The sequence below is a fragment of the Natator depressus genome, chromosome 2, assembly GCF_965152275.1.
Source record: "Natator depressus isolate rNatDep1 chromosome 2, rNatDep2.hap1, whole genome shotgun sequence".
Taxonomy (NCBI): domain Eukaryota; kingdom Metazoa; phylum Chordata; order Testudines; family Cheloniidae; genus Natator; species Natator depressus.
Genome location: NC_134235.1, coordinates 86,041,445 through 86,055,065, shown reverse-complemented (window position 1 = coordinate 86,055,065; position 13,621 = coordinate 86,041,445). Strand labels below are relative to the sequence as shown.

General features: G+C 41.4%; 1 protein-coding gene across 11 annotated transcripts in view; it reads right to left on the bottom strand.

Moving 5' to 3' along the window:
- PTPRM (protein tyrosine phosphatase receptor type M) overlaps positions 1–13,621 on the bottom strand; it is a 720,827-nt gene that overhangs the window by 53,255 nt on the left and 653,951 nt on the right. The gene's annotated exons all lie outside the window — the stretch shown is intronic.

Genomic DNA, 13,621 nt, shown 5'->3' with positions numbered 1-13,621 from the left:
TAGATATTATCACATGTTGCCAGAGGCATTGGGCCTGACTGGGCAGAAGCCAGTAGGGAGACTCACAGCTCAGCAGCAGCAGCACAAACTACACCTTTAAAAGAAATGCAATGAACCTACTCCCACCCAGTGCTGGCCTCTATGCGATACCAGGTACATAGGGCATGAGATGACTCACACCGTATCCTTGGCTCTTCTGCTTTGGGTGTGCAGCAATAGTGGCATTCCCTCTTTCACTTAAGGAAAACGGGCTGCAGCACTGTGGTTGCCTACTGCATGGACACACTAGAGAGTAACAGTCCCTTACACTATCATTAGCATCTAGCACATGTGCATTCAGGCACTCACACTTTGGCCCTCTTTCTTTAAAGGTATGTGATCCCTGCTGGTAAATTCAGCGTACTCTACAGTGTTTCTAATGAACAGTTCTGATTTCGAGACTCCATAGCAAAGATGAATAGTTCCCTTTGCAAATGCTCTGACAAGGAAACAATGCCTATCAGAAATAGGAAAAGTACAGTCCAAGGTGTCTTTACAATTTAGTATAAAACCAACAAAAATAATTAGTGGTGCAACAAAATGACAGATTCAAAGTTGTATAATTAAAAATTCAGGAAAGTGTCTTTCCCTGATGCAATCTTAAAATGTAACATTCCAACCGTTAATAGAATAATGTTCCACATTCCATATAGAAAGGATAGTTCCACAGCATGAGGCTCCATTTGTATGCAAAACTACAGGATTACTAATGTTCTGCCAATCCATGATCTGATTGGATAATTATCCCATAAGTACTTTCTACATTTTCTCTGAACCATGCTGCAATTTTATATAGCAACTGGGATCGCAGTAAAACACCTTTTCAGAAAATATGTCAAAAACTGTGATTTAAAATAATAAGAGGAGTCCCAGAAGAGGGAAAGAGGGGGCTGGGAGGTGGGATAGACCAGAACTCGATGGCATAGCCAGTGGAAGTAACGTTTAAACCCATTTGTCTGAAGTTAAGATCTGTCATGAAAGGAAATGGGTTAGGTGATGGCTGAATGATGGGAAAGTTGCTACCAAAATAACTGGTTGTCAGCTCATGGGCCATCTGTCAAAATGCCTTTTTAGAGGGCTGATGAGTCTGAAGGGAAGATGGTGATGGAGCAGTGAGCTTGCCTTGTTGTAGTCTTTGGCGCTTTCTTGGTGGCTCATAGGATCGTTAGTGGAACAATGGCTGTGGCAGTAGTTAGTATCTCTATTATTGTAGTCTCTAGAATTCTCTCCATGAAGATTGGGTATATATATCCAATGAGCAGAGGTTGGAGCGAGAATCTTTCAGTGAGTAGAGTGCCTCATCTGTCTTCTCACTGAAGAGGGCATTCCCTTCAAAGGGAAGGCTTTGAACTGTTGCTTGTATCTCTTTAGGGACCTCAGATGTTTGTAACCAGGAGCTTCCTCTCTAAATATTGGAGATTGAGGTTGGAATCTGTAGCATTCCAATTCCAAGACCCAATGGTAAGGGTCCAATGTGCCCCAATATGATTATGGTCAATAGGTAGGTTGACCGTACGATGAGTACCAGCGCTCCCTCAGTGGAGAATATGGGTCCTGGGTATGGGAGAGTCTCTATGAAACCCTGGAAGTCCTATCAGGGCTAGGTTGTTGTGGTGAGGCCCTTGTTGGAACAGGTCCATCTCTTGATGCTCTTCTAAGAACTGTTCTCACTCAAGTGGTGAAGTCATTAGCATCATCTGTGTGAGGGTGGCGCCACTGGAGTTGGGCCAGAGAGAGCATCCTGATATCATAGCTCTGCTGCAGATGTGGATTGGGAAGTGGTGGATGGATGACATTTTGATGTCCCATACTAACGCTTGGTCTATCAGGATCAGGGACTCTGGAGCTGAGTAGATCATCAGATCCTCCAGAAGAGCATTCCTTGGTTTTACTGGTGTCTTCGGTGACTGGACCGATGGTGAAGCCATAGTGCCGGTGTAGAGAGCATGCGCTGATTACTATCTTTGCGTTGCTCAGAGGAGTTCTGGAGAAGGAGAAGCTCCCAGTACCATCAGTGTCTGCCCGATTTCACCATGAGCGCCAGGTGAAACCCTGTGTAGGGCACAGAGCCTTGCTCAAACCTGAAGAAAGGGGAAAAGCCTCTCTCTTCTTTCAGGAACTATGAGCAGATTTCTCTGCTCTCAAGTACTTCTCCTTACCCTTGGTGGAGTTATTCAGCCTCGCGAGGTGTTCTGCCAGTGCCGATGGAGTACTGCTTGGAGGTCCTTGGCAATGACTTGGAGAATGGGAGAGCCCAAAGATCCACTCTAGGTCCCAGGCTAGCTCTGAGGTATCGACACAGCTGGAACTCTTGAGCCTGCCTGGTGTGAGGGGGAAACAAACAGCAAATCCCACACTTAAATGGGATGTGTGCCTCCCCTAAACAGCAAAAGCAAGCGTCATGAGGCAGGTCCTGTCAACGGAAAGACCTGGGGACAGGAAAGGCAAGGTTTGAAGCACAGAACCCTGAGCATAACGCTCTGGTGTCAGGGAGAGAAAGGAACCCGCCCCCCACATAACTCTAACTAACTAAACTAGACATAAGCAAACTATCTAAAAATTAAATATTTACGAATATTACAATTATACAAGGCTATATTTACATGGGGACTGTTGTACCTTCCCTTCCTCACATAGTGGAGAATTTTTCAGTCTGAGATACCATTAAACTGTGATGGCCCATCCAGGTAGAGCATGTACACACAATGGTTATCAACTAGCACACAGGGCAATCTTTCCAATCTGCTACAATTCTTTTAAGGATGTCAGCACATCAGTGGATAAAGAAGAATTGGTTGATATAATTTGGACTTTCAAAGAGCTCACAAGAGTTTACTAAGAAGTCCCAAAGGGTGAAATTCCCTTCTGTGCTGAGGTCCAGCACAAGGCCGGTGCACCTCTTAAGTCCCACGTAAGCCCTCAAATAGGGCTGATGCTATCTGGTATAGTAATTCATATGTTCTTGTCCAACTGTACTTACACAGGATGTGGCAGAATTTGGCCTTAAGTAATGACTAAGAGTTAAAGTGCTACCTACTAATTGCTGAATTTGTGGAAGGCACACTTGGCTATTAATTATTTTTTGTTTCCAATAGCATCCACAATGTGACTGGGCTGAATAAACAGGAAAAAAGACAGTCTCTGCCTCAGAGAGCTTTACACTAGAGAAATATCTTTTCAGGCCTCCCTTCCCCTGCAAAAAAAGTACTTAGGAAACATATTTCCTTCTTCATGGATTCGATTTCTTTTCTAATATGTACTAGTTTGTGCTTTGTCAGTTAGGATTTTACCAGAACATCATAACAAACCATAATCAAACAGATTTTCTCCAGATTCATTTACTTCTAGTTTGAAACTGGGCATTAAAATATGTTTTATCACAAATCAAACTCTCTCATAACTTTAACTGTATTTAGTCACCACTTTCTTTTTTTGACATTTAAAAATGATATGCCTCTCCTATTTTACAATGTTAAAAAAAACAACAGTAATACCACAGTCCCACAGCAGTTGATCCGATTCAGATGAGTTAACTAGGATTTATACTTTAACTATTAATTTTAAGCTGAATTTTTCATGATTTGCACGCCCTGTATGGACTGTTAATAAGAAACAGATTTGACTAAATCTTGTTAACATGGTGTTTCAAGAAAACGCTGAATGCAATTTTAACATCTAACGTAAATGCCCTGAACTGTGCAGCGAGATATTGTCTGGTGTACCCTCTGTGAAGAGAACTCCTTCTGACCAGCCCAAGATTACATGACAGCCAAGCACTGTGCAGAGTACTTTGCTGATTATCAGACAGGAACCAAGCCCTACATACTACTAACCAGCTAGCCAGAACCCTTTGTTGGCTAATTGGCTTTGGCAACTAGACACAGGGTTAAATTTCCAGCCTAAGTAATTTAGGAGCCTAAGGCCCATTGACTTTCAATGAGACTAAGGCTCCCCAACTGCAACTCATTTGGACACGGAGCATGGCCTGGGCCAGTGCACTAGCTCCTTCTGTGTCAATACAGGGATTCTGTACTAGAGCTTACACAGAATTAGGGAAGTGGTTCTCTAAATCCTCTGCCTCTCCTCCCAACTCTGTGAGAACATGGAAGGACTTAGCCCATAATGTGCCTTCTACAATGTACTGAAGCTATGAGCTGCGGCACCAGTGGTTCATGGAATGTGTGCATCTGTCTTCACTTCACCCTAGAATGGGTCTTTAGCTTAACTAAATAGCTACTTTGAATTCCCTGGCAGTTTAGAATAGAAGTGACTGAACAAAATCTCCTGAAAAATTTATACAACAAATTTCACAATCCTCAAACAAAAATATTTACCCAATTCACAAAACTGGGTATATATATATATGTATCAATTTATACATAAATACAATATATATATATATATTTTGCCCACCTCTAGTTTACAAACAGATGCAGGAATATCACAAATTTCTCTTCACTAATTATGTGTGTGTGTTTATATTGCAGTAGTGTCTAGCAGCTCCAGTTGGGGATTGGGACTCCACTGTATACAACTGTGTACAACTTAAAAATGAGAAGAGTGTTCCTGCCCCACAGAGTTTACAATCTAAGCACATGAAAGGAGGCAACAGAATGGAGGACAGGGTTGGAGTGAACAGACTAGGTTTGGTATAATGTGTAGCAGTCACATGCCAACTCCCTAGCCATTTATGGCAATATCAGCCATCCCTGGCTCACATTAATATTTCCATCAAGTTCACACACAAGTCATAGCTGCACTTAGATATATTATTAAATCCAAGGCCAGCCTTTGCTTGTGCACTTTTGGCAGGTGCTATTTAAGACAATACCACCTCTATTTGTTTTGTACCAACAAAATAAAATGGAAATGTCATATGATTTTCCAAAGAACAAACTGCTGTTCTCTGTAATATCTTTTGACTACTAAGAAACACTGTACTGTGGGAATATAGCAAAAGCCAATAATATTAGTGGTCTAGCTAATCCAGAGCTGCTGTCTCTGACAGTGGGCAATGTTGGATGCAGGTGAAGGCATAAAAGCTTTGTACATAATATACCTGGCCAGTTGTGCTAAATTAGACCATGAAAGGAAGTTTCCGGCTTCTGACCTTAGATGGCGATTGATTTAAGCCTTTGCAAATTTATCCTGGCTAGCATAACTGCAGAATCTCTACTTATTCATATAATAAATGTTCAGTCCTTTTTCGACTCTTACTAATCTATTTGTCTCAACTATAGTAATTCACAGAAGAAAAAGTATTGGGTTCTGGGTAATTACTGATCTTCCACATATTCCAAATGGTCAAGTCTGAGAACTAGAAGATTCTGAAAGACAAGACATTTATTTTCTAAAGAAGATGTTGCACACAACATGTATGTAGCTTGAGAGTAAATTATTTGTTGGATTGGGGAATTAGTACCATCATGTAATGGAGATGCATCGATAGTAACAATGGATGTGAGCTTTTAGGTTATTTTGTCCCCTCTGACAGTGAGGGGTTCGTTGGGGAATGGACAATACAACTTCTTCTAAGAGTTTTCTTTTCTTTTGTTCTTTTTTGTTTTTGTTTTAACTTATTCAGCAGGTCAAACCAAGCATAAGCATTAGGGGATAATTATAAAATTACTTTTCTTTAACTCAGCAATATGATTTCATTCTGGCTATTTGTTTCTTATGTTTTTTCCAAAATTTTGTCCAAAAGAACACACTGTGAATGGATGTAGTCAAAATCTGTGTGTTATGTGTTCAGGTGGCTTGTTTCTTTAAACTTGTGCTGTTTAAATACGGGGAACCATTCTAATTGGGTAGCCTGGATAGTACTGCATTATACAGAAAATACTAAATGAGCATACCTGCCCAGGAATGAGACTTAGTAGCTGCAGAGGGAATCTCTGCAAAGCCTACATCTCAACATGCAACTGCACAGAAGACATAATGCAGATGCATCAGGAAATATAACATTAATCCAATCAGCCTATTCAAAAGCAGTGTTTTGATGTCACCCAAAGTGCTATATCTGACTGTTATCATCACAACTTGGGAAGAATGTAATTGCCATGGAAAGATGCAGAATTAAAAAAAAAAAATGACGTTGCAAAGACTTGGATTCAGGTTCAGAAAAACTGTTGTATTTGTTGTTGGAATAGGAAATACATTTTGTTTTTGAACTCAATGAACTTTTGTTTTTCAGGAAATGAGGTGACCAAAGGCCTCCTCACATCAAGTGCCAGGCTTCCTCTAAACTGCTGAAGCCTGGCTGGAAACTAGGATTCAGAGGGGTCCTAGAGAACACAGTGGGGAAGCAGAAGTTTTGAGCTTATGATTTCTGCACAAGCTACCTTTCTCTACTCCTTTCTATGCCCTAACACATAATGACTGATAAGCACATTAGTAGTACTGCACCAAGAGTTTTCCGTCCCTTCCTTCATCAATCCCAAAATAGGGCAGCATTCTTTAGCCAGGAGGAAAACCAAATAATCAGACAGTTGTTTTTCATGAAACACACTCAGAAAAATCATGGATACATCTAGAGTAGTACAAATTCCTAAATTTCCACGCTGTACAATTCTTTCCTGGACAAAACTTTCAGCCAAAAAGAAATACTACAGGACATGTGCTAGTTCACTAGGGATTTGAGAGGCTTCTGAACCAAGAAGTACAGTCTGCCAATGATTTTGTTTTTTAAAGTTTATTTGGGCCTTGGCTCACAAGACCAACAACAGGCTCACTATCTAGGTTTCAGGAAGTCATAAAAGTACATGATCTGCCTGCAAAAACTGGCTTATAGTCTCATTTTAAAATATTTTACTTCTCACAAAAATATTTTTCTAGTTTCTGTAACAGTGAATTTTTTTCCCAGAGCCTTGAATCATCTCCCTTTGTGTAAATGATATGACAAAACAATCTCATTGCTTTCAGCTGAAAAGCTGCTTCCTCCTAGTCAACAGTTAGATCCTGTATATTTCTCTACACAATTCTGGCATGGAGTAAGTTCATATGTAAGAATCTTTCTTCAGTATTCTAGGTTGGCTTCACAACAGAGAAATAAAGCCAACATGATGTTGTTGAATCAGGGATCTATAAATATTGCCAGGATACATGTACTCCTCCAATTTCTTATTGTGCTTCACAGGAGGGCCTGCTTTTGTTTTCAATATCACATGAGCTAAACACCAGCAATCAAATAGAAGAAACAGCATGTCTGAGACAGGAAACTCATCCCTCACAAATATATAATCAATTATTAATTTTTAGCACGTTTGTAGCTTGTTCATATCTTCAAATCACTTTTTAAAAGATTTTTTAAGTCTCCACGATAGCTCTAAAAGGTGATCACAGAAGTATTATTATCCACATTTTACATGGGCTCTTGAAGCCTCTCGGACCCATATGCTTGGGGGCGCTAAAGTTTCTGATCTACCTCGGGATGGATTCCTGGGCTACTTTCCTCCCCCATGGTAACAATCCATTCTGACCACACATACTGAGCTGAGGAAAGGCACTGGTGGTTTCTGGATGCTGGTAGACTTAATCGTCAGTCTGGGGCAAACAATCGACCATGCCCAGTTCTGTTTGTAGCCTTTATCTCAGGGCTCTGTATATTTTTCAACACATAAACAAAAAGAAATGTAGAACAACAAGAAAAAGCAACAGTCCTGTTCTCAACTGAGTTCAAGGGGCCCTTTCGCTTCCAGTAGCTGAGTGAGCTTAGACTTTTCCAAGCTAGGGTTGCCAACTCTGACTGAAGCTATTCCGAGAGATTTTTTCCCCCAACACAATGTAATGTAATTTTCTTTAAATATCCTATTAAAATCTCCTAGATTGCTTTCAATGACCACCAGGAGATCAATGCCGATCCAGGAGACTCCAGCCCAGTCCTGGAGGATTGGCAACCCTATTCCCAGCCAAGGAGGGTCCACAGGGCCTGGCTTTCCTCTTATAGCTTTCTGTTGCAGCCACAGGAAGGTGCACTTCCCATACTCTCCTAATCCCAGGCTGCCTCGTGGTGCTGGGGCCCTCATTTATATCCCTCAGCTGGGAATCGTCAGACTCAATCAATCACTAGATGCTGTTCAGCAGGGTCAGCTGGTTCCCAGAACCTGCCTCCTGGGCTTCTCTCCAGAACAGGGCTGGCTGCCCCCTGACTCTTAAAGGGGCAGATCACCCTGTCACAGTCTCCTCATGGTTTGTCAGAGGTTCTACATTTAGGGCTTCTGCAACTGAGAAAAGAAGGGGGGAAGCATTTGATCCTTTAGAGTGTGTACAAAACAATCACACTAGATTATTAGCACAAGGACTAGACTAATCAGGAAACCATTAAAATACCAACAGCTCTCACACAGTTATTACTGTTATCCCTGATTTTAAGTATAGAATGGGAAAAACTCTGCAACTCTCAGATACCACTGTCCGGTAACTGTTGACAAATGTTGACTTGTTAATGGCTACCACTGTTTACAATACACAGTAGGAGTTTCCCCTTTTCAGTGATATAAAGAGGAAGAGCTATACAGTACTGGAGTGCGCAGTGATCGGAGTGTCGGACTGCAGGCAGAGGGCTGCCTCCATGAGGATAATTCTGAGTCTCTGCTTTCAATCCTTAAGAGTCCTCGGCTGAAACCCCTACAAATGTGGCACTTGTCCTTTTGGTGACTCTCACCAAGGCACTTTAAATAAGAAATGTGCAGGTCACTGTTCGGCATCAGTTTACCACAAACTTCACACGCTTTGAACCCCGACAACTGAGGCATGCCCCGGTGTTGGGGAATGAAACGGGGGTGGGGAGAACCCCCCGTAATGGAAACTTAGAGAAACAACTTCTAACACTACTATTACTAACTAAGAAACGAAGAAAACTAACTATATACAAATCACAGTGGGACACTGCTAAAGGCGCTTGCAGAAGCAAAAGAGAGGGAAGTTCCATCTAGCTGTCACCAGCGGTAACAAGGAACCGAGGGGGGGGGTCAGGTTGGCTGGGCCCCATAAAGGCGCGACTCCACGGGGTGCCGATGCCGACCCTATGGATTCTGCTAGGGGGAAAAAAATCGTCTGACTGTTGTGCATGTGACGTGTGCGCACCTGATTGGAATTGACCTGAATGAGCACTCGAAGAACTATACTAACATGAATTTGGCATTCAGAATGTAATACTAGTGCTTTAGCTGAAGAAACAATATAAAACCTTTGCCAGAGATTTGTTAGAAACAGCTTTGTTAATACTAAGTTTATTAATAGGAACTTCACAGGACAGAAAATAATTAAATACAAAATAGAAGGAATCAATAGTCATTTTTTTCCTGCATATCGGGGTCATATATGGTCCATTGGCAGTATGAAAACTGAGGAGAATGGGAGTGACCAAATACTGTATAAAAATTCATGCTTTATGCTCCTATTAAAAGAATTTTGTGAAATTCTTTGAATATCTCTCTCCTGGAAACAGAGCTAGATTCCAGTAAATTGTACAGTTTACAGAATTAAATCCACGTTAAAAAAAAAAAAGGGAGGGAAAAAAGCAAGCGGTGATTTTTACGTTGCACCTGCTTGTTAGCCCTACATGACCTACTGTGTTGAGTTGTGACAAAGGATTCTTTATTATCCAGATGACCCAAGTGTGCATTTTAACTGTTGGGGCCAACTACGCAGACCACAAAATGTCTTCATTAATGGCAATTTCAGCCCATCAGTCCCACTATGCTTATGGCATTAAGAAAAAAAAAAAGAGAGAGAGATGCTGATTTTCTAATCCAAATTGCAGGTTTTGAATTTATTTCACTTGAAGTGCAGTAAGAAGTTCCCTTGATTGGATATTAACTAAAACACACTCCATTTGCTAGCTCTTACAAAAATGCATCTGCCTCCTAATCAACTGAATAGCAGCACTGGTATATGCATTTCCAGGGTGGAAGATAAGGGTCTGTAAACCAAACTCTGGTTCACATGGAAGATGGTCTACAGGGGTGTTAATGGGCCACTTCTCCTTAAATGATGACAGGTTTCGGAGTAGCAGCCGTGTTAGTCTATATTCGCAAAAAGAAAAGGAGGACTTGTGGCACCTTAGAGACTAACCAATTTATTTGAGCATAAACTTTCTTGAGCTACAGCTCACTTCATCCGATGAAGTGAGCTGTAGCTCACGAAAGCTTATGCGCATATAAATTGGTTAGTCTCTAAGGTGCCACAAGTCCTCCTTTTCTTTTTTCTCCTTGAATGGTCCCTTAGAATATGTGCTAACTACTTATGCTAAACTATCTGTTCCACCTTGTATTTAGCTGTGACACTGAGTACCTTTCCCAGACCTGAAGAAGAGCTCTGTGTAGCTCAAAAGCTTGTCCCTCTCACCAACAGAAGTTGGTCCAATAAAAGATATTACCTCACCCACATTGTCTCTTGGAAGATGGTAATACTCTAACAAACAGGTGATTATGGAACTCCCAGCTCTGTTAAAAACAGATTGGTAGCCTATTATGAACTGATTACATTTTCCACTTTTTAGCTGCATACAATTATATTTGCTCATTAACACTTGATATGTTTAATGCAGCTGAAGAAAAATACTAGGACAATTAAATATCAAACATACTAACTCCACATGGAACTGGCTTCTTTAATGATATCTTCCTGTAAAAGATAATGTAGGGAGGGAGGTTGAATTGTTAAGATTGCTGTGAAGTACCTTTGCAGAATTAAACATGCAGTTCAAAATGTAGTATCACATCCACGTGTTTGTACTTTTCTATAAGAAAAACTGTTCCAAGACAGAATATAAACACCTCTGGCTATGTCTGAGAGCTAAGCTCAGTTTCAGGTTTACAACTGAAAATGACAAAGAAAAACAGAAAATTTAACATATGGAGCAAATGCCTTTTCCCCTCTATATGATTTCTTTTAAGGATTGTAATTAATCCAGTGTAAAAGATGGGTTTCAGCATGTTTGCCAACACTGTTAAAAATCAAGACCACACCTTCCGTTGAATTATTTTAAGAAGAGAAAATATCACACTAGGGATTTGAGGTTTTGGCTTGAAGTTAGGATGCTGGAAAACTGGTCCAAATTCATGTGAGAAACAGATTTTAGAGGATCTCGTCCATAAAAAAAAACAAAAAACCCAACGGATCCAAACGCAAAACCAATTTGAACTTGTATCAAGTTGGTCTCTATTCTTTTTTCCTTGGTAAGATTTTTTTTACATTACTTTTATTTATTTGTATTGCAGCAGTGCCTGTGAGCCCCAATCACGGACCAGGACCCCAGCGTGCTAGGCACTGCACAATTACAAAGCAAAAAGACAGTTCCTGCCCTAAAGAGATTGCACCCTAAATAGTCATTTCTTCTTTAAATTTTGAAAGACTTGTTTTCACTGTCTTTGTTCTTTCTCCTCACTCTCTAACTATTTTTCTTTACCACCTTATTGGGTGGGATTTGGGTGTGGAAGGGCACTTATAGCCAGTCCACATTCAAGTTACCATAATTTTCTTTAATAAATTGTATAGTTTTTTTTCACATTCTTGTGTCTGATTCTCTGCTTTGAAAGCCCATTGAGTAAAGGTCTCAAGTTTAGTATCTGTTATTCAAGTACTGCAATGACTGTTAAAACAGCATTTAAAATTGCTTCAGGGAGTGACTCAGTATCAGAATGCTTTGTAATGAACTCCCAGGAAGGCCTTCCAGTTGCTCCCTTGCTGAAAGCAACTATACTCTGGACTGCAAATAAAATGCCAACCATAGTTGCTGCTGTTTCCATTTTTAGGAGACAATAACTAACAGTAACATAAATTAAAGGACAAACAGAACTCTCCTGCAGAGCGGTATAAAAAACTAGCCCTAACAACCAACACCAGAAAATACCCTTGTTTCCCTTCCCCAGTCCACCAGTAGGGAGGTTAGGGGTTGTAGGTCACTGTGGTTGGGTGGCTGCAGTGGCAAGTTTAAATGGTCTCCCCTGGTTCCCTAAGATGTTAAGGCCAGTGGCGATCACACTATTCTGGGTGGAGTCAAGTTGATGTACCCTGTCCCGATGAGTTCACACCCTGGAGACTGCAATGAAGGAGCAGAACATTTGGAACTAGCAATAGTGGGTTTGGGGGCGGGGAGATGGGGGGAAGAGTTGAAAGAGCCTCCCTTTGGTAAGACCAAGGGCTAGGGGCTGGAGGCTGCAGAGATTGGGCTGCTCAAGTGGCAGCAGCAGTCAGAGGAAGCACGCTTATTTGAGGTGGCTGGCTATGATCTTCATCTGTCTCAACAGTATGTCATTAAAAAGGTACACATTTCTTTCTAAATCCAATACATGGGAAATGAAACCTTTTGTCCTAGCTGGTGCTCTGAAAAGAGCATGTACACCTTTAAATAAATGTGGTACTCAGATGTAACTAACACTGTTTCAAATCCATAGGAAAGTACAAGAAGCTCTATTGTAGTACAGTGGTTCTCAACCAGAGGTCCAGAGTCCACTGGGGGGCCGCGAGCAGGTTTCAGGGAGTCCGCCAAAATAAGCTAGAGAGCAGGGCCAGCGTTAGACTCACTGAGGCCCGGGACTGAAGCCAAAGCCTGAGCCCATCGTCCTGGACTGAAACCGAAGCCCAAGCAACGAAGTAGGTAACTTCTGGGTACTCTTCTGGCTCTGTCAATCTACAATACCCGCCTGCTGAAATGAAGAAACAGATTGACAGAGCCAGAATACTACCCAGAAGTTACCTACTACAGGACAGGCCCAACAAAGAAAATAACAGAACGCCACTAGCCGTCACCTTCAGCCCCCAACTAAAACCTCTCCAACACATCATCAAAGATATACAACTTATCCTGAAGGATGACCCATCACTCTCACAGATCTTGGGAGACAGGCCAGTCCTTGCTTACAGACAGCCCCCCCAATCTGAAGCAAATACTCACCAGCAACCACACACCACACAACAAAAACACTAATCCAGGAACCTATCCTTGCAACAAAGCCCGTTGCCAAGTGTGTCCACATATCTATTCAGGGGACACCATCATAGGGCTTAATCACATCAGCCACACTATCAGAGGCTCGTTCACCTGCACATCTACCAATGTGATATATGCCATCATGTGCCAGCAATGCCCTTCTGCCATGTACATTGGCCAAACTGGACAGTCTCTACGTAAAAGAATAAATGGACACAAATCAGACATCAAGAATGATAACATTCAAAAACCAGTCGGAGAACACTTCAATCTCTTTGGCCACTCGATTACAGCCCTAAAAGTGGCAATTCTTCAACAAAAACACAGACTCCAATGAGAGACTGCAATTAATTTGCAAACTGAACACCATTAAATTAGGCTTGAATAAAGACTGGGAGTGGATGTGTCATTACACAAAGTAAAACTATTTCCCCTTGTTTATTTCCCCCCTACTGTTCCTCACACGTTCTTGTCAACTGCTGGAAATGGCCCACCTTGATTATCACTACAAAAGGTCCCCGCCCCCCGCACTCTCCTGCTGGTAATAGCTCACCTTTCCTGATCACTCTTGTTACAGTCTGTATGGTAACACCCATTGTTTCATGTTCTCTGTGTATATAAAATCTCCCCACTGTATTTTCCACTGAA